Raw genomic sequence first — 25,776 nt, 5'->3', positions numbered from 1 at the left:
TCCTGGACCTGTTGGGGTACCCCCAGACCAGTCCTGTGCCAGATACTGGGTACTGCGGTGGAGATGGCAGATACAGAGGCCTGAGCATGAGGCAGTCATTTGTGGACTGGAAATGGAAAAATGAGAGGCTGAAGCAATCAAGGAGGCTGCCTGGAGGAGGTGACCTGGAGCTCCTTCTAGACCCTCTTCTGGTCTACCTTAGTCATGCGTGCCCTTACAGCCAAGGCCTGAGCCTCTGAACCCTCTGCTAGCCACAGGGATACCTGTCTGTGTCCTTGTAAATCCAGCCAAAGAGGTAGCCCTGAGTCTGACTGTGTATGAAATACAGCCCTAGGTTGTGTCTGTGGGGTTGATTTCCTGCTCTCCTGGCTGTGAGAGTGTTTGCTTCTCCACAGACAGAGGGGCAGATTCCAGACTGGTGATCAGGAGGAAGCTCTGATTGGCAGTCTCCAGACTCCACGCCACCTTGCCTTGAACCCTCCCATCTTGTCTCCCTCTTCATTTCTCCCAGATCAGTAAAGCTCAGTAAAGGCTGGCATGTTAAGGGGCTGGGCACTAGGATCTCCTTTCCTGGTGGGGGAGGGTTGGGAGGTGATGGACAGAGCCATCCTGTGTTTGCCCACAATGGCCTCAGGGTATTGGCCTTGCTGGTTGACACCTCAGGGTGTCTGGGACCATACAGCTTGTCTGCCTCTCATGCCTGGCAGTTTATTCTGGTTTGGAATCTGTTTCTCTGGGCTGAACAGTCCCAGGGCTGCTCCCCTGGGGTCCAGGCCCCTCCCCTGCTCAGCCCCTGCTTTGGGCTTCCCCAGGCAAATAGATGGGGAAACAGTGGCTGACTTTAGTTTTGGGGGCTCCAAAATCACTGCAGATGGTGATTGCAGCCATGAAATTAAAAGACGCTTACTCCTTGGAAGGAAAGTTATGACCAACCTAAATAGCATATTAAAAAGCAGAGACATTACTTTGTCAACAAAGGTCCGTCTAGTCTAGGCTATGGTTTTTCCAGTGGTCATGTGTGGATGTGAGAGTTGGACTGTGAAGAAAGCTGAGCGCCGAAGAATTGATGCGTTTGAACTGTGGTGTTGGAGAAGACTCTTGAGAGTCCCTGGGACTGTAAGGAGATCCAACCAGTCCATCCTAAAGGAAATCAGTCCTGGGTGTTCATTGGAAGGACTGATGCTGAAGCTGAAACTCCAATATTTTGGCCACCTGATGCGAAGAGCTGACTCATTGGAAAAGACCCTGATGTTGGGAAAGATTGAAGGCAGGAGGAGAAGGGGACGACAGAGGAGGAAATGGTTAGATGGCATCACCAACTCAATGGACATGAGTTTGGGTAAACTCCGGGAGTTGGTGATGGATAGGAAGGCCTGGCGTGCTGCGGTTCATGGGGTCGCAAAGAGTCAGACACGACTGAGCAGCTGAACTGAACTGAACTGAGTCTGTCCTCTCACAACACAGATCCCAGGCCAGTCAGTGGGCCCCCAGGTGGGGGTGAGTCATTTCCTGGCTCCAAGCTGACAGAAGAGGATTACTCTAATTGTGCCCAGCTGACACCAGCATTGGCGTGGGCTAACACAGGTGCCTATGACCCTCGACCCTGAGTGTGTGTGTGTGTGTGTGTCCTCTTCCACAGGCCTTTGGGCAAAGTGGAAGCACAACCTAGGTACCCACCCCTGAGCCTTCCTCCCCTTCCCCCTGCGCCTGCCCTCCCTCGTGGACATTTAATTCTGTTCAAGGCCCATGCTGTGACACATCCCTCCTTGCCTCCAAATTAAACAACTCACAGATATTTTCTCCTGCAATGCAGGACCCTATGCTGAGGCCCAGAGCTAAATTCATCCTCGACCCTGGTCTGGAGGGTCTAACAGCCTGGCAGGGGAGACACAGGCCATGATACCTATGGCCCCAGGCAGGGGCCTGAGAAAACCACAGCGAGGTTTGGAAGATGAGCAGGGGTTTTCCTGCGGCAAAGGGAGCAAGGCACTCCTGGGAGAAGGAACTGCTCCTGCAAACGCTGCTGCTCAGAGAAGGAGAGTGGCTGACACATGAGAATGGAGAGAGCTAAGGCCAGATCAGGGAGGGCCATGAATGCCAGACTGCGGAGTTTGGCTTGACTTTGTGGGTACGAGGGAATGGGGACTCAGGCGTGTATTTTAGAAGGTCCTGCAGGAAGGCCAAGCAAGGACTGCAGGGGAGCAGTTGGGAGGGGATCATCCTAAAGTGGATGCTCAGTGCCCTAGGCTGGGCGAAGGAGGAGTTCAAGACCTTTGGACTCACAGAACTTGTGCTCGATTGGATGGGGGCGGAGGCCGGATTGGCAAGTGCCCTGGAAAAGGAACCTGCTCTTGAACAGCCCTGGGAAGCTGCTCAGGCGCCACCCTCCCCGGCCACCAGGTGTTGGGTGGAACCTCTGGCAGGAGGTGAGTCCCCGGGGAAAATAGGCAGGACAGCTGTTTGGGGGCTGGCAGGGGTGAGGGCCGGAGGAGGGGCGAGAGGAGGACCCTGCTTCTGCAGAGCCTGTGGGCAGCCCTCACCCGGAGAATACAAGCCTAGGCCCCCCCGCCCCCAGGGCTTCTGGTAACTGCCCTGTCCGCCCAACTTAATGGTTTCATTTTACAGGAAACTCCACGATTCTGGGCGTAGACACTATTGTCTCATTCTGCAGACTAGAAAGGTGAAGTCCAGGAGGTTAAGTAATCAGCCAAGGCTGGGATGTGAGCCTGACTCCTCTCCAAGGGCTCTTTCTCTGGGACAGAGGAAGGAGATTCAGGAGCGCAGGGTCTCTGTCTGCCTCCTCAGGGCTGTGGAGAGTAGGACTGGTGATCAAGTGGGTTGGGGTCCCGGAGAAGGGTTTAGGATCAGCGCCGTGTGTCTGTGTTGCGGGGGCGGGTGGCACGAGAAAAGGCGTGAAGCTAGGGGCGTGTAGCGCAGCCTATGGCCACCAGGTGGCGCCGAACCCCCGCTGGCCTCACCTCCCAGGAGGTCTGAGAAAGGGCACGTGGCAGGTGGGTGATGGGGGCTAACCTCACTCCTGTCCACGCTCTCACTGGTGTGATGAGTTCTCTGGAGGCCTTCAGGGTACAGGAGGGTATGTTGTGTGAGTGAAATCTGCTTATAGATGGCACAGCCAGATTGTTCTCTGAGGGCGTACTAGGATGAGTCCCTACCAGATGGGAAGTACACCCTCAAGTTTGAAGATTGGCGGGGTAGACCCGAGAAAGAAGGTGTTGCTACTCCCTGGCAAGATGGCTGCCACCCTCCGTTCCTAAATCATCCCCGGAGAAACCATAGGACTGAGTAGGAAGCGGGAAGCATGGAATTCTGGGAACTAGCAAAAACAGTCTGGGGTGCAGTGGGATGGGAGTTGGGGAGAGGTAAAAGTGAGGTGCTAGGTTGGCAGAAAGCACTTGCCTCAGGTCTGTTGTCTTGGACAGTCAATCATTGCCCGTCCCCTCGCTTCTGCACAAACTCCTGGGGCTTCTTCATCTTCTCTTGGCAGTAGCTGGAGAAAAAGAACAATCTCTTGACTGGGGGGCTCTCCCAAGGATGGACAGGATTACTGTCCCCTTTGTGGGCAAGAGAAATTGAGGTCAGAAGCTCAGCTGATGGGAGCCTCCCTCAGAGTAAAACCAGCTTAGCTCCCTAGGGTCAGATGAGGAAACTGGGACTGGGAAACGGCAGGGACCTCTAAGTCCACAAAGAGATCCAGAGGTAGCGTAGGGCACCAGCTCCCACTTCCTGGCCCAGAGCTCCCCACCACCTTTCCCAGGGATGGCAGTCTTTGCTTCATAAGGTCCCACCTAGAACTCACGTTTCGGACCAGACCTGGTGAGCTGGTCTGTGTTTCCCACGTTACTGGCCCCGCGTCAGCCTTGTGCTGGAGACAGAGTTGGGGAGGGGATGGTGTGGGTTAGAATCGCTGACCCTCTTTTCTCTTCACATCTACCCCCTGAACCATTTCTCTGGCTCTCAGCTGAGACTTCCCGGGTTGTGTGTGTCTGCTGGGTGCATGTGGTTTTTCTCCTCAGTGAGACAGGAAGCCTGGTAAGGGCAGGAACAGATCTGCCTCAGCTTGGGTTTCCCACATCCCTCCTCAGTGTAGGATTCTGAGGTGGCACAGTGGTAAAGAATCTGCCTGTCAATGCAGGAGACTCAAGAGATGTGGGTTCCCTCCCTGGGTTGGGAAGACCCCTGAATTAGGAAATAGCAACCCACCAAGGTATCCTTGCCTGGGAAATTCCATGGAGAGAGGAGCCTAGCGGTCTACAGTCCATGGGGTCACAAAGAGCTGGACATGACTGAGGGACTAAGTACACACAGGAGCTCAAAACAGGTGTGTTGATTGATAGACAGTGGCAGTCAGGATTCCAATGCATGCATTAATCAAAACTCAGCTGAACAACAAGGGAGGCCCTCTGAAATTCTCTAGAATGATCTCTCGGCAACTCTTTCATCTCTGGCACTCCACTCTGTAAACTCTTGCCAACTAGCCTCTTCAGACTCACAGCTCCATCTCCTTAACTTAAGGGGATTTCCAGGGTTCATCCTGCCTGCATGGTGGCCTGAAAACTCTCCAGGCGATGTGGGCAGTGGTAGTGTTTACACGTATCCTCTGCCCCTTAGGATCCCAATCATGACCTGATAACCAATGCCTTGAAAACCTTTCTTTCATACATTTTGTTCAGTTTTCTTGTTATTTCAGGCAGGAAGCTAAATCTAATCTTTATTAGTCCATCTTTGATGAGAGTGTAAGTCTGTTTTATAACTTTCATTGCAGTGTAGTAAACCATGTAGGAATGTTGACAGACATCATTATTATTATTGGCAGTACCGCATGGCATGTGGAATCTTAGTTTCCTGCCCAAGGATCAAACCCAGGCCCCCTGTATTGGAACCTCTGAGTATTAACCACTGGACCACCAGGGAAGTCCCTTGACAGACATTTGGATATTTAATGTCTTGGCAATTAGGAACACTGATCCTGGACTTCCCTGGTGGTTCAGTGGTTAAGAATCTGCCTGCCAATGCAGAGGAGACAGAGTCGATCCCTGGTCCAGGAAGATTCAACATGCAGCAGGGTAACTGAGCCCATGTGCTGCAGCTACTGAGCCCAGGCTCTAGGGCCCGAGAGCTGCAATGCCTGAGCCCGCAAGCCCTAGAGTCTGTGCTCTACAATGAGAGAAGCCACCGCAGTGAGAAGCCTGCACACTGCAACTAGAGAAAGCCCACCCACAGCAAGGAAGACCCAGTGCAGACAAAATAAATAATTAAAAAAGAAAAAGGAATTCCACGACTATTCTTGTATATGTGTATATATTGAGTATTCCATTGTATGAATATCTTCATCTACCTCTATTGTTGATATATAGCTTCTAGCTCACAACTGAGACCATTCCTTTCTGTGTGAAAACATTCTATTTCCTTTAGAGTAGGTCTGCTGAAATGAATTCTCCTGGTTTTTATTAGTTTAACAATATCTTCATTTTTCCTTTTTTTTCCCCCTTTATTCTTGGAGGATTTTTTTCTTTCTTTCTTTCTTTCTTGGCCTTGCTGTGCAGTTTGTGGGATTGTAGTTCCCTGACCAGGGATTGAATCCATACCCTCAGCAGTGAACATGTGGAGTTCTAACCACTAGATAGCTAGGGAATTCCCTTGAAGGATGTTTTTCAAGATATTGAATTCTAGGTTAGGTAGTATATTCTTTTAGCACTTTGAAGATAACATTCTGTTCTCTTTCTGACTTTCGTTATTTCTGACAATGTTACAGCTGACAAATCAGCTATCAGTCTTATTGTGTCTTTGAAAGTAATGCGTCTCTTTCTCGGGCTGCTTTTTAGATTTTATCTTTGTTTTTGTTTTTCAGCAGTTTTACTGCAATGTGCTTAGGTATGGTTTTCTTTATATTTAGCCTACTTGAGATTCATAATGTGTCTTGAATCCGTGATGATTTTTCCTTTCTTCAGTTCAATCCTCATCAAGTGTAGATAAGTCATTTCTCATAATTCAATACATGCTAAGAACATTCTAGAAAATTTTACTGAAATCCTGAAATAAAAAGAAAGGAAGAATGATGCAGCAGTGGGGAAAATATTTTTAATCAACCACTAGATTCTTGTCCGTAGGCTTCAAATTCACACTCCTCATCAGGAGAGAAGGGTGGCCAGTGGTGGTCTCTCTCCTTAGCTCCTGATTTATAACCAAGGATCTGTCCTGACCAACATCCCTACCTGGGACTTTCCACCATTTTTCTGGTGACTGATGAGAAGGAAAAGCTTCTTTTTCTCTCTAAATTTTGCCTCTCAGTCAGCACATTAAAAAAAATTTTTTTTTGGCAGTGCCACTCAGAATGTGGGATCTAGATCCCTGACCAGGGATGGAACCCGTGCCCCCTACACTGGAACTGTGGAGTCTTAACCATTGGACCACCAGATGTCCCAATACTTACATTTTAATACAGAACAGTTTAGTATCTCATTGTTTAGGACTTCTGCAAATCAGAAGAGGAGTTTGGATTTACCACTGAAGGAATTCCCTTCGTGATAGTAAGTATATTCCTATGAGATGAGTTCTACCCCAACAGAATAAAGAAGGACCAGTGGGCAGCCAGGGCTCCCCTGCCCTGGCAGGTTTCTTACTCCTTGCTTTGACCATTAGGTTTCAAGTGCACCTGTATGAGGAGGTAGGGAAACTTCAGGGAGCAACCTTCACACTTGTATCTCTGTCTACCGGCTCATCTGCACCTGGGCAAAGCCTCTGTGCGCTGACCCCAGCTCGCTGGTCCATACATCTTCCCTGAATATAAACATTCAGTTGCCCGATCCCTTCTAGATAGCTTTCCTTTGTTATAGAGACTGAAAAACTAAAGTAACATTTCCCACATTCCACATAGGTCTCACCTGTAACCTGGGTCCTATATGAAGGTGTTCCCAATGAGATGTGGAGGTGGAAGGAAATTATGGGCATTGATGGCTGCATGCAGGTAGGTAAGATCACTTGGAAAGCATCTGTGATGCGGGTGTCTGGGTGTTTGAGGCACATCTGTGGAGGAGTTTTTAACAGCTAGCACCTCATGTAGGTACCAAGCAACAGATGGCAAGATGGTGATATTTTCACTAGAAAATTCCCCTGATGTGGATGGGCATTTTGGCTAGCTGTGATGGCACTGAATTTTAATGCTGTGTAGAACTGAACCTGATTCTCTTCTTCTGCTTAATCTGTATGGTTTATGGTATAGACAACTAAGAACCTCAACCAATGGTTCTTGAAGCACTGATCCCATTGGTTGTGATCATCCATCTTCCCCAATAAAAAGTGAGCTCTCTGAGGGGAGTGACTAGTACCTAACACACAGCCTAAGACAGAGTAGGCACTCAGCAAAATTTATTGGCGGCTTAAGTGAAATGTTGTTGTTTAGTCACTAAGTCGTGTCTGACTCTTTTGCAACCCCATGGACTGTAGCCGGCCAGGCTTCTCTGTCCATGGAATTTCCCAGGCAAGGATACTGGAGTGGGTTGCCATGTCCTACTCCAGGGGCTCTTCCTGGCCCAGGGATTGAATCCAGGCATTCTGCAATTAGCAGGCGGATTCTTTACCACTGAGCCACCCAGGAAATGTTAGGCATTAAAAATCCAACCTGAGAGACTGCATCCTCTAATGGGTCTGGGGCTGACCTGCATATCTTGAGGGGTATCTCAGTAGTGATCACGGGCATGTAAGAGTTACTACATCAACTGAAGAATATAGTCTTCTCAGGAAAACCATGTTGGCATGACAAACAGTCAGGCATCCCAAAGAGGAGATCATGTTCATAGTGGAATCAGGCTTGCGTGACCAGTGCTGAACATCAATCAAAACAAACTGGCTTCTAGAACACCAGCAGGCTCCAGGATGCAAAACAATATTCACTAAGCATAAGCATATAAAAGTAAGACAGAGAAAAATAACTGAATTTATATTATATCATCATCCAATCAATTTAAAACTATCACCAATGGAAAATTTCCTCCTAAAGAAATGTCACCACAAACTGTACTTTGTTTTCATCTCTTTGGGAGACCTGTGACTTCTTATCCCTAGGTCCTCTTAACAGTCAAACCCAGGCCCCTAGTTTTATGTACTTTTTATCTCTTAACAACTCTTCTAAGTGGCTGGCTGGGTTTATCTGGACCCTCTCAGTGACTGGCAGATGTTCTACCAAGGGAAGCAAGGGAAGTACAAGGGTAGAGCACGGTGGTACAGGACGCAGTATCTGGCATCAGGTAGACCTGGACCAAGTCTCTGCTCTGTCAGTTCCCTCCTGTGAGACTGTGTGAGGCACTTACCTTCCCTGAGTCTCAGTGACCTTATTTATAAAACGGGAAAAAGAGTAAACCTTCCTGAGGCTGTTGTGAGGATTAACTGAGAAAAGAAGATAGGAGAGCCTTTGGCCACTGTCAAAGCTGCCAGCTGTGAGACTGCAGGGCTCTATCAGGGTGCATTTCTGGGAATGAGGAGCATGAGTTCATATTTGATGAAAGCTGAGCAGTCAGGATGCTTCCCATCAGGAAGCTTCCATATGCCTCTTATCCTTCTCCATCAGAGGGCAGACAGTAGGAAAACCACAATCACAGAAAACTAACCAATCTGATCACATGGACCACAGCCTTGTCTAACTCAATGAAACTATAAGCCATGCTGTGTAGGGCCACCCAAGATGGATGGGTCATGGTAGAGAGTTCTGACAAAACATGCTGTACTGGAGAAGGGAATAGCAAACCACTTCAGTATTCTTGCCTTGAGACCCCATGAACAGTATGAAAAGGCAAACAGATAGGACACTGAAAGATGAACTCCCCAGGTCAGTAGGTGCCCAATATGCTACTGGAGATCAGTGGAGAAATAACTCCAGAAAGAATGAAGAGATGGAGCCAAAGCAAAAACAACACCCAGTTGTGGATGTGACTGGTGATGGAAGAAAAGTCCAATGCTGTAAAGAGCAATACTGCATAGGAATCTGGAATGTTAGGTCCATGAATCAAGGCAAATTGAAAGTGGTCAAACAGGAGATAGCAAGAGTGAACATGAACATTTTAGGAATCAGTGAACTAAAATGGACTGGAATGGGTGAATTTAACTCAGATGACCATTATATCTACTACTGTGGGCAAGAATCCTTTAGAATAAATAGAGTAGCCATCATAGTCAACAAAAGAGTCTGAAATACAGTACTTGGATGCAATCTCAAAAATGACAGAATGATCTCTGTTCATTTCCAAGACAAACCACTCAATATCACAGTAATCCAAGTCTATGCCCCGACCAGTAATACTGAAGAAGCTGAAGTTGAACAGTTTTATGAAGACCTACAATACCTTCTAGAACTAACACTCAAAAAAGATGTCCTTTTCATTATAGGGGACTGGAATCAAAAGTAGGAAGTCAAGAGCTACCTGGAGTAACAGGCAAATTTGACCTTGGAGTACAAAACAAAGAAGGTCAAAGGCTAACAGAGTTTTGCCAAGAGAACGCACTGGTCATAGCAAACACTCCTTCCAACAACACAAGAGAAGACTCTACATATGGACATCACCAGATGGCCAATACCAAAATCAGATTGATTATATTCTTTGCAGCCAAAGATGGAGAAGCTCTATACAGTCAGCAAAAACAAGACCAGGAGCTGACTATGGCTCAGATCAGGAACTCCTTATTGCCAAATTTAGACTTAAATTGAAAAAAGTAGGGAAAACCACTAGACCATTTGGGTATGAGCTAAATCAAATCCCTTACAATTATACAGTGGAAGTGACAAGTAGATTCAAGGGATTAGATCTGATAGAGTGCCTGAAGAACTATGGATGGAGGTTTGTGACATTGTACAGGAGACAGGAATCAAGACCATCCCCAAGAAAAAGAAATGCAAAAAAGCAAAATGGCTCTCTGAGGAGGCCTTACAAATAGCTGAGAAAAGAAAAGATGCAAAAGGCAAAGGAGAAAAGGAAAGATACACCCATTTGAACGCAGAGTTCCAAAGAATAGCAAGGAGAGATAAGAAAGCCTTCCTCAGTGATCAATGCAAAGAAATAGAGGAAAATAATAGAATGGGAAAGACTAGAGATCTCTAGAGGAAAATAATAGAATGGGAAAGACTAGAGATATCTTCAAGAAAGTTAGAGATACCAAGGGAATATTTCATGCAAATATGGGCACTATAAAGGACAGAAATGGTATGGACCTAACAGAAGTAGAAGATATTAAGAAGGCATGGCAAGAATACCCAGAAGAACTATACAAAAAAGATCTTCATGACCCAGATAACCACGATGGTGTGATCACTCACCTAGAGCCAGATATCCTGGAATGCAAAGTCAAGCGGGCCTTAGGAAACATCACTATGAACAAAGGTAGTGGAGGTGATGGAATTCCAGTTGAGCTATTTCAAATCCTAAAAGATGATGCTATGAAAGTGCTGCATTCAATATTCTAGCAAATGTGGAAAACTCAGCAGTGGCCACAGGACTGGAAAAGATCGGTTTTCATTCCAATCCCAAAGAAAGGCAATACCAAAGAATGTTCAAACTACTGTACAATTGCACTCATCTCACACACTAGCAAAGTAATACTCAAAGTTCTCCAAGCCAGGCTTCAATAGTACATGAATCATGAACTTCCAGATATTCAAGGTGGTTTAGATAAGGCAGAGGAACCAGAGATCAAATTGCCAACATCCGTTGGATCATCAAAAAAGCAAAAGAGTTCCAGAAAAAATCTACTTCTGCTTTATTGACTATGCCAAAGCCTTTGACTGTGTAGATCACAACAAACTGTGGAAAATTCTTCAAGAGACGGGAATACCAGACCACCTGACCTGCCTCCTGAGAAATCTGTATGCAAGTCAAGAAGCAACGGTTAGAACTGGACATGGAACAACAGATTGGTTCCAAATAGGGAAAGGAGTATGTCAAGGCTGTATATTGTCACCCTGCTTATTTGACTTTTATGCAGACTACATCATGAGAAACACTGGGCTGGATGAAACACAAGCTGGAATCAAGATGGCTGGGGGAAATATCAATAACCTCAGATATGCAGAAGATACCACCCTTACGGCAGAAAACGAAGAACTAAAGAGCCTCTTGATGAAAGCGAAAGAGGAGAGTGAAAAAGTTGACTTCAAACTCAACATTCAGAAAACTAAGATCATGGCATCTGGTCCCATCACTTCATGTCGAATAGATGGTGAAACAAAGGAAACAGTGACAGACTTTATTTTAGAGGGCTCCAAAATCACTGCAGATGGTGACTGCAGCCATGAAATTAAAAGACGCTTGCTCCTTGGAAGGAAAGTTATGACCAACTTCGACAGCATATTAAAAAGCAGAGACATTATTTTGCTGACAAAGGTCTGTCTAGTCAAAGCTATAGTTTTTCCAGTAGTCATGTATGGATGTGAGAGTTGGACTATAAAGAAAACCAAGCACCGAAGCATTGATGCCTTTGAACTGTGGTGTTGGAGAAGACTCTTGAGAATCCCTTGGACTACAAGGAGATCCAACCAGTCAATCCTAAAGGATATCAGTCCTGAATATTCATTGGAAGGACTGATGCTGAAACTCCAATACTTTGGCCATCTGATGCGAAGAACTGACTCATTTGAAAAGACCCTGATGCTGGGAAAGATTGAAGATGAGAGAAGAAGGGGACAACAGAGAATGAGATGGTTGGATGGCATCACCGACTCAATGGACATGAGTTTGAGTAAGCTCCGGGAGCTGGTGATAGACAGGGAAGCCTGGCGTGCTGCAGTCCATGGGGTTGCAAAGAGTCAGACACAACTGAGCGACTGAACTGATCTGAACTGAGCAGTCAGGGGAGTGGTCCCAGGAAGGCTTCAGCCTCAGATCCAGAAAGGGCAGGTTCAAAAGAGTTTGAAAGAGGTGGGACTTCCCTGGTGGTCCAGTGGTTAAGACTCCACCCTCCCAATGCAGGGGACCCAGATTCGATCCTTGGTTAGGGAACTAGATCCTGCACACTGCAACTAAGATCCTGTGTGCTGGCGCAACCCAATTTAAAAAAAGGAGTTTGAAAGAGGTAACTGTGGCTTTCGGGGTTAGTATATTGAATTGTGTCCCCCCAAATATATATTCAAGTCCCAACCCTCAGTACTTGTGAATGTGATCTTATTTGGAGAGAGGGTCTTTGCAGATGAGATTAAGTTAGGATGAGGTTCTTATGAGAAGAAAGAAATTGGACATATTAGACACACAGGAGAAAGGCCACGTGAAGACAGAGGCAGAGACTGGAGTGATGCTGCCATAGCCAAGCAACATCAAGGATTGCCAGCAACCACAGAAGCCAGGAGAGAGACAAGGAAAGTCCACCCCTAGAGCCTCTAGAGAAAGCAAGGTCCTGCCAGCACTGTGATTTCCAACTTCTAGCTTCTAGAATCATGAGAGATACATTTCTGTTGTTTGAAGCCTCCCAGTTTATGGTACTTTGTTGTGGCAGCCCAAGGAAAAGACACAACGGTTGAAGCAGGGGGCACTGTATCTCAGCTCACAGGGGACAGGTGGACTGCAGGGAGAAGGGGACGTAGCTGACCATCATCTTCCAGCTTTTGTGTCTTGAGGCCACCTGACAGGACACCAAGTCACTGAAGACTATCTGGGACATACACACAAAAGCCTGATCGTCTTGCCTCAAAGTGGGACACCTCTTCAGTACAGCCCATGATTTATGCTCCAGACCCTTTCTTCTCTACCAGGTTGAGGCTTGGGTCCCCTTAGACCACATCTGTCCTCAGTTCTTTCTCCTCTCCTGTCCTGCTTGCCTCACTCCTTTATGCTTGTTTCTGATAAGCATTCCCGTCCCTGTAAGCCATGTGGTCACCATCGCTCAGAGTGTTCGGTACACACTTGCCTAGCCCTGTGCTGGCTGCTAGGGGTCAGGGGATACAGGAAATTTAAGACAAGGCCCTTGCCTAAGGGATCTCACAGTAACATGGGTGAAACATTAATTTGTTGATTAATCAACTAATTAATTAAACAAGCACACATTTGTTGAAAACAGACTATGTGCCATTCCTGGCTGGACATTGGAAAGGCTGCAGAGAAAGTAATGGAACCAGTCAACAAGCTTGTAGAGAGCTAGTCAATCAAACTGAGATAGGCTGGGGCCTGGGACCCTTTACTGGAGTGCTTGCACCTGGATAAAGGTCTCCTTGAACAACAGAATACAAAGAAAATATAAGGGACTAAAAGTAACTACGAGCATGTACAGTCGGGGCAATTAGGAACAACAAGCTACAAAAAGGCCACAAACTAGCTGCCAGCTGGGAAGTGCCAGGAGCTAAAGCAGGAACTACACCATGATCCCTGCACACAGCACCACCAAGGGGGTGGGCAGACCGCCTAAAAGTCACGCGTCTAGCCCACCCCTGAGCCCGCCCCTACCCTCACCCCATTTAAGGAACAGGCCTTCCCTCCTTGGAGAGCGAGCAAGAACACCTGTTACTTATTTTTGATCCATTGTGCTGTAGCACAGGTCCCAGCCAAGCCTTGCTTGAATTCTTCGTCTGGCCTCTCATCAATTCTACTGATTAAAGAGTCCAAAGACCTGATTTGTTAACAAATTCACAAGCAAATGTAGACGTGTAAGAGTGTCAACCGAGCCATTAAGGAAAAGTAGATGCTGCTCTGAAGGAAAGGGTGAGGTGGGATTTGACCTGGTCATGGTGGTCAGCGGGATCTTAACAAAAAGAAGACTGTGCTAAGACCTCAGGTGAGTAACAGTTAACTAGCCACAGAGGGGAGGGCGCAGTGTGAGCGGAGATCCCATGGCTAGAGGAAACACACAAGAAGGAGAGACTTCAACAAGGCCAGTGGAGGTGGTGGCTGGGGGATTATGAGAGGGAGAGGGGATCCTATGTAAGACCAGGTGAGGGAGGCAAGCAGAGGCCATGCTGTGTCAGAGAGTTTGGGCTTTATCCTCAATGAATGAGCATTAAGGGTTTTCAGTAGGCAGGTGACCTGGCGGGAAATGGAGACACCCACTCTGGCTGCAGCGTGGGGAAACGCCCAGAGGACAGCTTCAGTGCAGAACAGTGAGGGAGCTCGTACAGCAGTTCAGGTGAGAACACGACACCAACAGAGGATGGACAGAAATGCACAGATCTGAGAGACAGCCTTGGAGATGGGTCGGATATGATGTGTGGGATGGAGAGAGATGGATTGATGGTGACTTCTACTCTTCTGGTTGTGCAAATGGATAGATGGTGGTGCCATTTGCTGGGAGAAGGATCTCTGAAAGGGGACTGGATTTGAAGAAGAAAACCTAAATTCAGGAAAAAGTTCTTTGTAAACCTCTATGGTTGAGGGATGTCAGCTGTTACCATTTACTTATTTAAAAAATATTTAATGTTCTTGCTATATGCTGGGCCTTGTGTCAGGTGCTGGAGACTAAAGGGAAGGAAATTAGCATTTGGTGCACAGCTCCGCCAGGCAGTGGGATGGAAAGATTAAGATGGCCATCAGGTTAGACAGAACCTGGCTGTAAGCTTTGTCATTTGTATGACCTTGGGCAAATCACTTAAACTCTTCGGTGACTCAGAAACCTCTGTAAAATGGGATTTATGTCCCTGTCTCCTAGAAAGTTGTATGGATGTGGTGACAACACATGTAATGCTTTTAGCACAGTGCTTGACATACAATAAGTGCTTAATGAAAAGATGCTATTATTGGTTCTCTGTATAAGGCACTGTCATCATGTCATTCTGCCTAATCCTTCCTACAGCATCACAAGGAGGGAATTATCAGTATAAGGAAGTAGGTTTCATCTTTCCACACTCAGGAAAGCTGGCTTCCTCTCTTGTCTCAGGGTGTAAATCCTGATTAGTCCCAACTAATCCTGTAAGTCCATTCCCCTATCCAATCATTGATTTAGGCAGTCATAGGGTCCGTTTCGACCCAGGTGTGAACTACCTTCAAGTTGCCCTGGGATGTCCTGGTTTTAGTACTAATAGTGCTGATTTCTAGGAAACACATCAGTCCTGAGCAGACTGGGTTGGTTGGTCACCCTGCTTGGCCACTGAGACCTGAGGAGGAAACTTCTACAGGTGTGGGGCTGGGGTGGGAGAGGGGTGCGGGGAGAGGGAGGGGGAGAGAGAGGTGGGGCATCTGGAAAACTTTCTGTTTGCTAAGAATAAATGTTAAAGGCATATGTGGGAGGACACGCCCTTCTTTGCTGGGTGTCTTTGTTTCTATGTGCTATGCTTGCGGTTGCTGTGGCCATCCTGTGACCACGAGAGGAGATAAGCAACATGCTGAAGATGGCAGGGAGAAGACATGGAAAACACCTGGGTCCTTGAGGACGCTGGTGGGCTGGAAATGCTTAGCTCAGGAGTTGTTGCTAAGAGAGTGATAAACTACAATGTCCACTGATATCTGTTACTTGCAGCCAGAATCATCCTGGTGCAAGATACTACCCAGATGGAAAGAGGCAGACCTGAGATTGAGCTGGTCTCTATCCTGGTGATATCCTACCTTAATACTAAATACTAGGATGGAGATAAGGCATAATCTGGGAACAATTCCATTTGCCTAGGACAATGTTTCTGAAGGTATGTGACTTCCATGAGATGCTCTCTGCTCAAGAATTCCATGGTCAAATCAGCTTGGAAGACTGGCATGCTGCATTCTTACCAATACATATTATAAGTGTAAAGTGTGAGTCGCTCAGTCGTGTCTGACTCTTTGTGACCCCATGGACTGTAGCCTGCCAGGCTCCTCTGTCCATGGGATTCTCCAGGCAAGAATACTCCTACCTACTAATCTTGGGTTAACTCAGAGTTTCTCAAAATCATTTCAATGTGAAATTTTTAGTTTCTTTTTGTGAGACTCTATTGATATCTCCCAGATGTTCCACAGAACAGTTTGTCTTTTACTTAACCATTTCCCAAAGAGGCTGTCCGGAGCATCTGACCTCATCTGGACAGGTTCACACAGGCCTTGGTTTGCCTGTTGTCTGATGTGATTGTCCAAAGTGCCCTCTTTCTTGCTTCACTGTGTCCCAATTTGGGATGATCAACTGTGTGATCACTCAGCTCTGGAGGAGTAGGAGGGCTTCCCAGGGAGAGGAGGAAGTGAGGGTCCCCTTAGGTTGAGGGAGGGAATCACTGCTTTTCCCTGGGGAGCAAGATGGTGTGGCCAGGCTGTGTTGGCTGGGGCGATGGCATTGCCTGTCAGGAAGAATGAGGGGATATGAAGCTGAGCTCCGGCACATGATATACATGTGATGTAGAAATGGAGGTGGGCAAAAAACCTAAAAAGCAAAAACAAAAAAATTAGACTTCCCTGGCAGTCCAGTGGTTGGGACTCTGCACTTCCAATGCAGGGGGCAGGGAACAGATGCCATGTGACAGGGTCAAAAAACCAAACCAAACAAACAAAACCCCAGAAAGGGAGGTAGTGGTGGGGGTGCAGGGTGATTTGCTCGGTTGGAAGAAAAGAATTGCACTTTAATGTATGGTATTGTACATTTTGGTATGGACCATTCCGAGTTTCAGTGTATGGTCAGGTCTGTTCTTCATGGTGTATCTTTATAATAAATAAGATAGTTCTGGCAAGAAAAGAGAGAGAGAGAGAAAGGAATGACAGAGGCTTGCAGGCTGCAGCAACGCAGGGGAGGTCTGGGCACAGAGGCCCCACAGAAGCTCCCACAGGGCTCTCCTTCCTGGCCAGTATTTCCTCCAGGAAGCAGGGTTGCCAAATGAATCACTTGGGCCAAGGAACCAGATGTGTAACCAATCTGCGAAGGCAGAGAACTAAAAAAAGGGACTGAGTTTGTTCAGCCTGCCCCTCCAGCCCTGAGTTTTCCTTCTATTTGTCCCCTGCCTACCTCATTGGAACAGAAACTTTCCGGGGTCAGGTACTGGATGTGTGCTGCTCACAGGTGATTCCATAGCACCCGAGACTGTTCCTCATCCATGGTAAAGGCTCAGTATCCAACTCTTTGTGACCCCATGATCTGTAGCCTGCCAGGCTCCTCTGTCCATGGGGATTCTCCAGGCAAGAATACTGGAGCGGGTTGCTGTGCCCTCCTCCAGGGGATCTTCCCAACCTAGGATGGAAGCCAGGTCTCCCGCATTGCAGGTGGATTCTTTACTGACTGAGTTATCAGGGAAGCCCAAGAATACTGGAGTGGGTAGCCTATTCCTTCTCCAGGGATCTTCTAGACCCAGGAATCGAACCAGAGTCTTCTGCTTTGCAGGCAAATTCTTTACCAGCTGAGCTACCAGGAAGGCCAAAGTCTCAGTAAATACATGTTAAATAAATAAATCTGAGAGGGAGAAAAGCGTCTTCCTAAACCCCTTGTATGGAGAACCAGAAGGCCAGGGGTGGGGTAGGAAGCAGGGAGCAGGGGGCCTTGTCATCAGGTTTCCCCCTACAGCATCCTCACTCCTGGCGGCACAGGTCACAGATGGGCTAATGATGTCACCAAATCCCACTGATCTTCTGAGGTTCAAGGTCCTCAGCCTCCAGGAAACCTTCCCCTTCTAAGCCACTTCCCCTTCACTAAGCCTCCTCTCCTCTGAGCTTTATAAAGATCTGGCTCTTGACTGCATGCTGTTCAGTGTGGTATTTCATCACTGCCTCCCACTTGACTGTAAACACTTTAAGAACAGAGGCTACATCTCTTGTTTCCAAGACTCCCCCACAGAACCAGGAGCTGAACTGAAAAACAACCACCCTCTGCATTCCTTAGTTGATAGGTTTATCTTTAACATTGGTTCCAGCACCACCTTGATTCGGAGCTCTCTTCTGGCAGTTAGTTCCTGCTGTTTTGTGTATTCTGCCTCAGTTAAGACTGCTTTCTGCTCTACCCCAGAACACCCGACAAGCCATGTCTTTAGCAATCAGATTACTTAATTATCTCTCATGTGGAGAGGTCTGGAGGCAGGCAGTCCAAGGCTGGGGCCAGCACTTCTAAGATGCCATCAAAAGCTCAGATTCAAGGTGGCTTTTCACTCCATCCCCCATAATGGGCTAGCTGGTTGCCTCATGGTGCAAGGTGGCTGACAAAGTCTCAGGCTTCACCACTATATTCTCAGCAAGAAGATGAGTGGTAGAAGTGAAGCCAGCTCATGTGTCCTTTTGATCAGAAAAGCAAAAACTTTCCCAGAAGCCTCTAGTAGACTTTTGCTTTACCGTATTGGCCATGCTAAATATAAAGGAGCCTGAGAAAACAGTTGAGGTTTTCCAGCCTCTATAGTTAACGAGACAAAGGAAAAGTGGTTTGAGGATGAGTGTTACATTAACCATAAACAGTGATTGCTATTCACTCTATAGAAAAAAGAGAGGAAAAAAATCATCAGACTTATTCTTGCAGACTGGCCATTCTGAACTCTCCCCACACCAAGGAGAACGCTGCTTAGATTTATTTGTTTCCAGAGACACACTCTGTTCTTGATTATAAATAAACATAAAAGGCACAGTCCACGCTCTTCAGGGTCACAGAGGCAGGTGGGGAGGATGTGAAGGGCTGGCAGAGATAAAGCAATCATCTCTATGACGTGTGTTCCATGATTTGGGATGAGGAGAATCTACCTTCTGCTCAGGGATTGTCAGGGAAGGCTGCCCAGAAGTCGTGACCTATGAGGGTGAAATGGCAGGTAAATATATGAGGATGGGACTAGAGAGAATATTCCTGATAGAAGAACGTGCATGGACAAAGTCACATGGTGTTGGGAGGAGAACATACATAGCACATGTGAAGAGCATCAGGTAGTCTGTTTTGCTGGAGTATAAGGTGCCTGCAGGAGAGAGTTGACATTGGTGGGGCCAGGTCATGAAAGGCATGAAGTCCAGCTTGGTGCCTGGGTATATGGTGCTATTTTATTTTATTTTTTAAAAATATTTGCTTATATTTATTTATTTGGCTGCACCAGATCTTGGTTGCGGCATATGGGATCTTTAGTTGTGACATTTGAATTCTTAGTTAGGGCCTGTGGGATCTTAGTTCGCTGAGCAGGGATTGAACCCAAGCCCCTTGTGTTGGGAGCTTGGAGTCTTAGCAACTGGACCACCAGAGAAGTCACGATGGTGCCATTTTCTGAGGTAGGAACCACTGAACTTAGTTTGCTAATGTTGACTCCGGGGGTCTCAAGCTGTTCTTAGTCTACATGACTTCTCAGGATAGTCTCACCTACTGCCTTGACTTCGGTTCCCATCTTCTGTCTCCTAAATCTATATGGCCTGTTCAGATCGCTCTTTATATTCACAGCCTGCATATCCAGTGCAGCTTTTGCTACATGACAACCGTGTCCCAAATTTAGTAGCTTAAAACTAGAACTGCTTATTTAGCTCCTAAATCTGTAGGTTGGCAATTTACTTGGGCTCAGAAGTTAATGTCTCCCTGAAAGACTTAAAGAAAACAGAGGTGATGGCTCCCATTATATATATGGGAAGAGCAGTCATATTCATGGTCATGCCTTGAGATGATGGTAACTCTCCTGGTTTCTGTCAGTGTAGTCTACAAAGACCTCATCATCTTGACCTTCTGCAGAACATCGCTTTGGTCTACTCTATTGATGACATCGTGTTACTTGGACCTGGTAAACAGAAATATGGTATTACTCTGAATGTCCTAATAAGGCCCATATGTGGGACTTCCCTGGTGGTCCAGTGGCTGAGACTCCATGCTACGAATGGAGGAGGCTGGGTTCGACCCCTGGCTGGGAAACTAGATCCTACATGGGGCAACTAAGAGTCTGAATGCTGCAATTAAGACCCAGTGCGGCCAAATAAAGAAATATTTTTTTAAAAAGACACATATAGACCAGAGGATAAGGAGATAAAGTCTGCAAAGATTTAGGAGCCCGCTACATAGGTGAAGGTTTTAGGGAGTCTAGGTCTGAGGCATGCTGGGACATTCCTTCTGAGGTAAAGAACAGGTTATTGCACCTTATACTCCTCATTGCTAAGCAAGGTACACATGTTTGATGGGTCCTTTGGATTTGGGAAATATATGCTACATTGAGAATACTATGTCAATTTATTTAGCAGTCAGGGGTCTAACAATTTCAAGTGAGGCCTAGAGGAAGAGAGGCCTCTGCCTTAGGACCAGACTGCAGGACAAGGTGCTCTGCCACTTGGCTGTAGGGTTAGAGATGTCCCGTGAGGCAGGGATGCTGGGCAGAGTCTCTGGCAAGCCCCGATAGGAGACACATGGCACAGTCCTCTAGCCCATGCCTTTTGCATCAAGGAACTATTCCTTCAAAAAGCAACTCCTGGGCTTCAGTAGACACTGACCAGGGGACAGGCACCATGTGATTGTGAGACAGGCGCTGCCTATCATGAGCCAGGTATCGTTAGGTCCATCAAGTCATAATAAGGTCAGGCAGGCACTGTAGTGAACTGAGGTGGACCCATGGTGGAAATGGTACATTCAGGCCTGAGGAAGTTCAGCGGGCACAAATGGGTCACACAAGCAGGTGGCTCAGAGGTGGCCTGTGTCACGGATTCTGTTGCACTGATGCCTCTCCTGCAGCTCACACTTAGGGTCTTGTGGGGACTTCCCTATGACCGGATGATGGAGAAAGAACATCTCTTGGCCTGTTTCATGTATGGATCAGCTCACTGGTAGGATGGTGTGAGCTGCAAGTGAACTGCAGCCACACTAAAGCCTTAGGCAGTGGTGGCCTTAAAATGCAGTATAGAAGCAAAGTCCTCCTGATGGGCAGAGCTCTGAGCAGGGATTTCAGTCGTGAGCCTTTGATGGAGTGAGAAGTGGCCAAAGATGGAGATATATGCTTCTGAGCAGCAGTGAATCACTGGCTGGCTGGTCAGGGGCCTGAAAGAAGCACTGTAGGAAGATGAGGGAAGAGGCACACGGAGGGGCCAACAGGGGTGGGCACCAATGTGAAGATGTTTATGTTTCACATCTGTGTTCACTAGGAAGCATCTTCCTCAGAGGATGCACTTGGCGGCCCGGTGGACGGGATGATTTCCCTGGTGGATGGCAGTCAGCCTCTGCCTTTAGTTGCCCCAGTGCTGGAACAAAGGACCCCTGAGCAGAGCAGTCACTGTGGCAGGAATGAAGGCTCTGCACTGGCCCAATAGCATGGGGCTGCTGCTCACTGAGGCCTTTCCACCTGCTGCCTCTGCCGATTATCTAACTTGCCACCCATAGAGTCCCCTTTGCGGCTCCATCCCTCAAGAAGCTTAAGCAAACTGATTGCATCAGATCCTTTCTAACCTGGAGGGGGAGTGATTCTTCCTCATGGAGACTTAAATTAGTTGTGGGTATGGGTTTGCCTTCCCAGCCTACAGAGTCTCTGCTAGTGCCAACGCAGGGCTGCCTGATTTCCTGACAAAGCACTCTATCTCACCGCCTCACCCTAACCACCTCACCTAATGTCTCACCCCATTTTATGATGGAGAAGGTGTGTCAAGGGGTGCGTTCCCATGGGATCCACTGGGTCTCCTATAGAATATTTCCCCTGAAAGTACCTGGTCTGAAAGTCTCAGGGAATATGCTAACCTCGGGGTGACTCCTTGTGGGGTCGAGTGCTGGCCTGGAGGGTGTACAATGTGGATTGAGCCAATGGCTGTTATGTGGTGCTCTCTCCATCAAGAAACCAAGGGTAGAAGGAGAAGTGGCCCCTCTTACCATCATTTCCAGTGACTCACTTGCAATCGTTTTGCATTGTGTTCCTACAACTCCCGGATCTGCTGGAAAGAAGACCCTGTTCCCAGGTGAGCTTGTCTCCAAGGCACAGAAGGGTTCCATGGAGCCTGAGGCTCTCACTGCCACCTGATCACTTTTGGATCTCTACACCAGTGGTGCAGAAGGCAAAATGGGTTTATGATGGCAGCAGGGTGTCATCAACCCTGATTGTCATGAAGAGAAAGGGCTGCTGGCGCTTAGTGGGGCAGAAAGGAGAGCGTTCGGAGCTCAAATTCCCTAGGACACATTATTTGAGCGCTCAGTAGTAACACTGCCTGGGCTACTGGGACATCCTGGGCCTGACAAAGGCAAGGCCACCAAGGGCTCAGAACCCTCAGGGACAGAGGTCTGGGTCATCTGCCTGGCAAGCAGCCTGACGGTGAGGGAAATTTAGTACAGGCTGCAGCAGGGAGAAATGGTAAGTATCAGAAATGCAAATTCACACCACAGCAAGAGACCATTTTTTCACCCATCAGATGAGAATAAACCCCACAGTTGGGCAACAATTTCTCTTGATGAGGCTGTGAGGTAAAAGACACACTCACACATTACTAGGGGCAGCAGAAAATGCTTCGACCCCTCTGGAGGGGACATGGCAACACCCAGCAGAATGACACATGCATTTACCCATTTCTAGGAATGCATCCCAAATACACACTGGCAAAGACCTAAATTGACATTGGCACAAGATTACTCACTGCCACACTATTTGTTTTTGCAAAGGACCCAGAGGAGCATCATCAAGAGGGCTGTGCTTTGTGGCAGCTGTTGGGAAGGGCTGGAATCCAGACAAAATGCTGGGTGATTTATTTGTTTCTAACAAATGTGTACTGAGGGCCTGCTCCGTGCTCAGTAGCTTACATATGTCACTCCATTTAAACCCAACGATCTTTCATACTTTCTGGAAACAAATTTATAGCTGCAGTCTCTAACACAGAAATTCTAAGAATATGTCATGAAAACATAAGCAAAAATGGCAACCATTTTTTTATGCATAAAGATGTCTACTGCGGTATTATTTTTCAGAGTTGCTTTTTACATTTTATCAAAGTTATGTCGGCACATGGTTTAAAAGCAAAATAAAAAGCCAAACTGTACAAAAGAGCTTATAACAGTATCAGCAGTCCCCAGCTCTCCATCTTCCTGTTCCAGCCTGACCTCTGGAGGCAGCCCCTTTGAATCATTTCTGGTTTTCTATCTTTTGAGAGGTTCCTTCTATATCTTTAAATAATGTGTGTGTTTGTGTGACTCTGCTTTTAGCAAGTTTAGATAGTATGTATTAGCTTTCTGCTATAGATTACATTAGGGCTTGTTCAAGAGCAAACACTATTTTTTATTCTCTTTAGAGCCCCAGGACCTGGCCTTAGGACTGGCAGGGAATGAGTATTAAATAAATATTTGTTAAATAAAGGAATAACTTGGGTAGTCAAGGGGTTGGGGCTGGGGCTGAGGGGAAGGCATTAGAAGCAGAGAGAAAAACATGGGGAAAAGGACAGAGGCCCCTTCTTCCTGACTAATAGGACCTGGTTCTAGTTCAGGGTGGCTATGTTCCAGGTAAGATTGCTCACCTCCCATACAGAAAGTAGAGACCACACTGGATATAGCTTCTGGGAAAGGTTTCCAAAAGAAATCTGAAGTAGTTGGTGTATCATAGACTCCTTCTTGCTCTTCCTCAATTTTACTTCCTGAAACAAGGATGTGATTTCTGGAGGCTTGGCAGCCATCTTGCAATCACATTCTAAAGATGGAGGGCCAAAGCAGTAGAAGGAGCTGAATTTTGGGGGACACCATTCAGTTTGACAGCAGCCTGGACTACCTGTCTCTGGACTTTCTGTTATCTGAGACAAATAGTGCTTCTATTTGTTTAAGATCATATAGTTGGTTTTTCTGTTGCCTGATGCTTCATGCACTCTTAAGAGACAGAGATGGAAAATGGCCAAAAGTTGATGGTTGTTGATGATATCAAGGGGATTCTGAAAATTTTAGGTAATAAAAGTTTAAAAGAATGATGGAAATAAAAAATACATATAAATCATCCTTGTAATTGTGATTTCCAAAAGTTTGGCAAGACATCTGGGCTTCAGAGGTTGTTGCTAAGTCTTATAAGCATGCTGTAACCTCTAAAAAGTCTATGATTTTTTTTTTTTTTGGTTTCACCACACTGCTTGCATGGGATCTTAGTTCCCTGACCGGGGACTGAATACTGGGCCCACAGCTGCGAAAGCACAGAGTCCTAACCACTGGACCACCAGGGAATTTGAAAAGTCTATGATTTTGATTGGTTGTCTTAATGTTTTATTGGAGAAGGAAATGGCAATCCACTCCAGTACTCTTGCCTGGAAAATCCCATGGACAGAGAAGGGTGGTAGGCTATAGTCCATGGAGTCTCAAAGAGTCGGACACGACTGAGTGACTTCACTTAATGTTTTATACTGGTGATGACATTTAAATTGCCATCTCCATTTTGGAGGATCCGATAATTACCTGTGAATTCTCTCTTTTTCATCAGAAGGGGTTCATGGGCATGGCCTCTTCCTCAATATTATACATGAGGTAAAATAAAACCACTCTGCAGAACTTCTTAATTAAACGAAGAGTCTGAGAGTTTTATCTCATTTAAATTAATAAACTCTGAGAAGCTAAGAGCAGGGCTTGGTGACCTCATGCAGAGCTCAAATGAGTCAACCAAAGAGAAACAAAATTAATCATCACATATTGGACTCTTGTGCTCCACCTCACACCCTGTCAGTACAATTTTGACTCCAGCCAAATTGCTGATGCAACCAGATCTGTGTAGGCATCACCCAGCCTCCTGGGCCTCAGCTGTATTTTATTTCTCTCCCTTTCTGCTCAGGGTTTCTTTGAAGCCACAGTGGGAAATGCCTTTGGGAACTCACAGGCCCTCATGCATATGATCTCTGAATGTGGGTGGAATTAACACTCCAAGAGGCAATGCTTACCTAGTGAGGGATGAGAAGTGGCAGATAAATGCTCCCCAGTTCTGAGACGGTCTTAGAAGATCCAGTGGGATCAAACCAACTCATCAGCTCAGCTTCATACTGGTTTCCCTCCTCTGGGGCTAGCTCTCCATTTCCTATAGTAACCAACTTGTCCCAGTGTGCTTGGGACTTTCTTGATTTTAGCAATGAAAGTTTCCCATCTCCAGGAACCCCTCAGACAGGGGGTTTGGGCCAACAGGCATGGCTGGTTACTCCACTAGTTCCTCACTCCTGTATCCTGGGATCACCTCCCAAATAAATCCTCTTCATTCAAGTCCTTGTCTCAGAGTCTGTTTTCAGAGGGAACCCAGGCAATGACAACCCATCTGGGTCTCCCTGGGGTACCTGCCTGTCTCTGAGATCTCTTTCCTTCCTTCTTTCTTTTTTTTGGGAATAAGTATCACATCCCTTAATTTTCTTCCAAGCAGCTTAATTTCAGCAGTGACTATCCCATGCCACAATTCTCAAAGCCCCCCCATCCCTAACCAAACAGGTCTTTTCCTAGCACCAAGGTTTTGGGAGGCCCCCTCACCCCCCAGTCCTTCCCCTGATTCCCCAGCATGTACAAAAGCTGTGAGTCACCAGACTGCACTTGTTGCCATGGAGACACACATAATCCCAGTCTACCCCTCCCTTTAGGCCTGGGCTTGTTGCTTCCACTCCACCCATGGAGGTTGGGGGATCAGGTGAGGAAGGGTTAGCCCCTTGCTGTGCCCCTCAACCCTCTGGGAGCTGTTCTAACTGGTTCAAAACAAGGACATCAAGTTGCAGCTGGCTGAGAACATCTATAGAGCATTGGGAAGTGAAAAACTGCATTTTCTGTTTCCTGCTGTTCTGGATTATTGTCTCGTGGCTTTCACCAAACGTTCACAGGTATGATCCAGAGAATACAGGTGGACTCTTATCTGTCAGTCTGCGGCAGTCAGAGCAGACAGAAGGACTCTGGTGCCTCTGTCTCTTGGAATGAATGTTTCTGGTTTCTAGGTTAGAATCTTATCTGTTTCGAAGCTGGAGTGATTACTTTCCGTTCGAATTAAGGGGTAGCTAAGTGAATTTTCCCTGGAGGTTC

General features: G+C 46.9%; 2 long non-coding RNA genes across 2 annotated transcripts in view; one reads left to right on the top strand and one right to left on the bottom strand.

The window, feature by feature from the left end:
• The window catches only part of LOC145525777 (uncharacterized), a 31,807-nt gene extending 6,475 nt beyond the window's left edge, over window positions 1-25,332 (bottom strand). The window contains exons 1-3 of the long non-coding RNA XR_014068393.1: window positions 24,669-25,332; window positions 3,818-3,883; window positions 3,418-3,508 (exon numbers count right to left, since the gene is read on the bottom strand). This is a non-coding gene — a long non-coding RNA (uncharacterized LOC145525777). The remainder of the gene's footprint in view (window positions 1-3,417; window positions 3,509-3,817; window positions 3,884-24,668) is intronic.
• LOC145525779 (uncharacterized) lies at window positions 661-17,604 on the top strand. The gene is made up of 5 exons (XR_014068395.1): window positions 661-1,339; window positions 1,465-1,584; window positions 6,896-6,985; window positions 13,528-13,764; window positions 14,004-17,604. It is a non-coding gene; the product is annotated as an uncharacterized LOC145525779 (long non-coding RNA).
• Window positions 25,333-25,776: the final 444 nt, after the last annotated feature.

The sequence above is a fragment of the Giraffa tippelskirchi genome, chromosome 11 (genome assembly GCF_054371585.1).
Source record: "Giraffa tippelskirchi isolate mGirTip1 chromosome 11, T2T-mGirTip1v1.2.pri, whole genome shotgun sequence".
Classification (NCBI taxonomy): domain Eukaryota; kingdom Metazoa; phylum Chordata; class Mammalia; order Artiodactyla; family Giraffidae; genus Giraffa; species Giraffa tippelskirchi.
The sequence above is the reverse complement of the archived record's forward strand: the minus strand, read 5'-3'. Positions and strand labels throughout refer to the sequence as shown.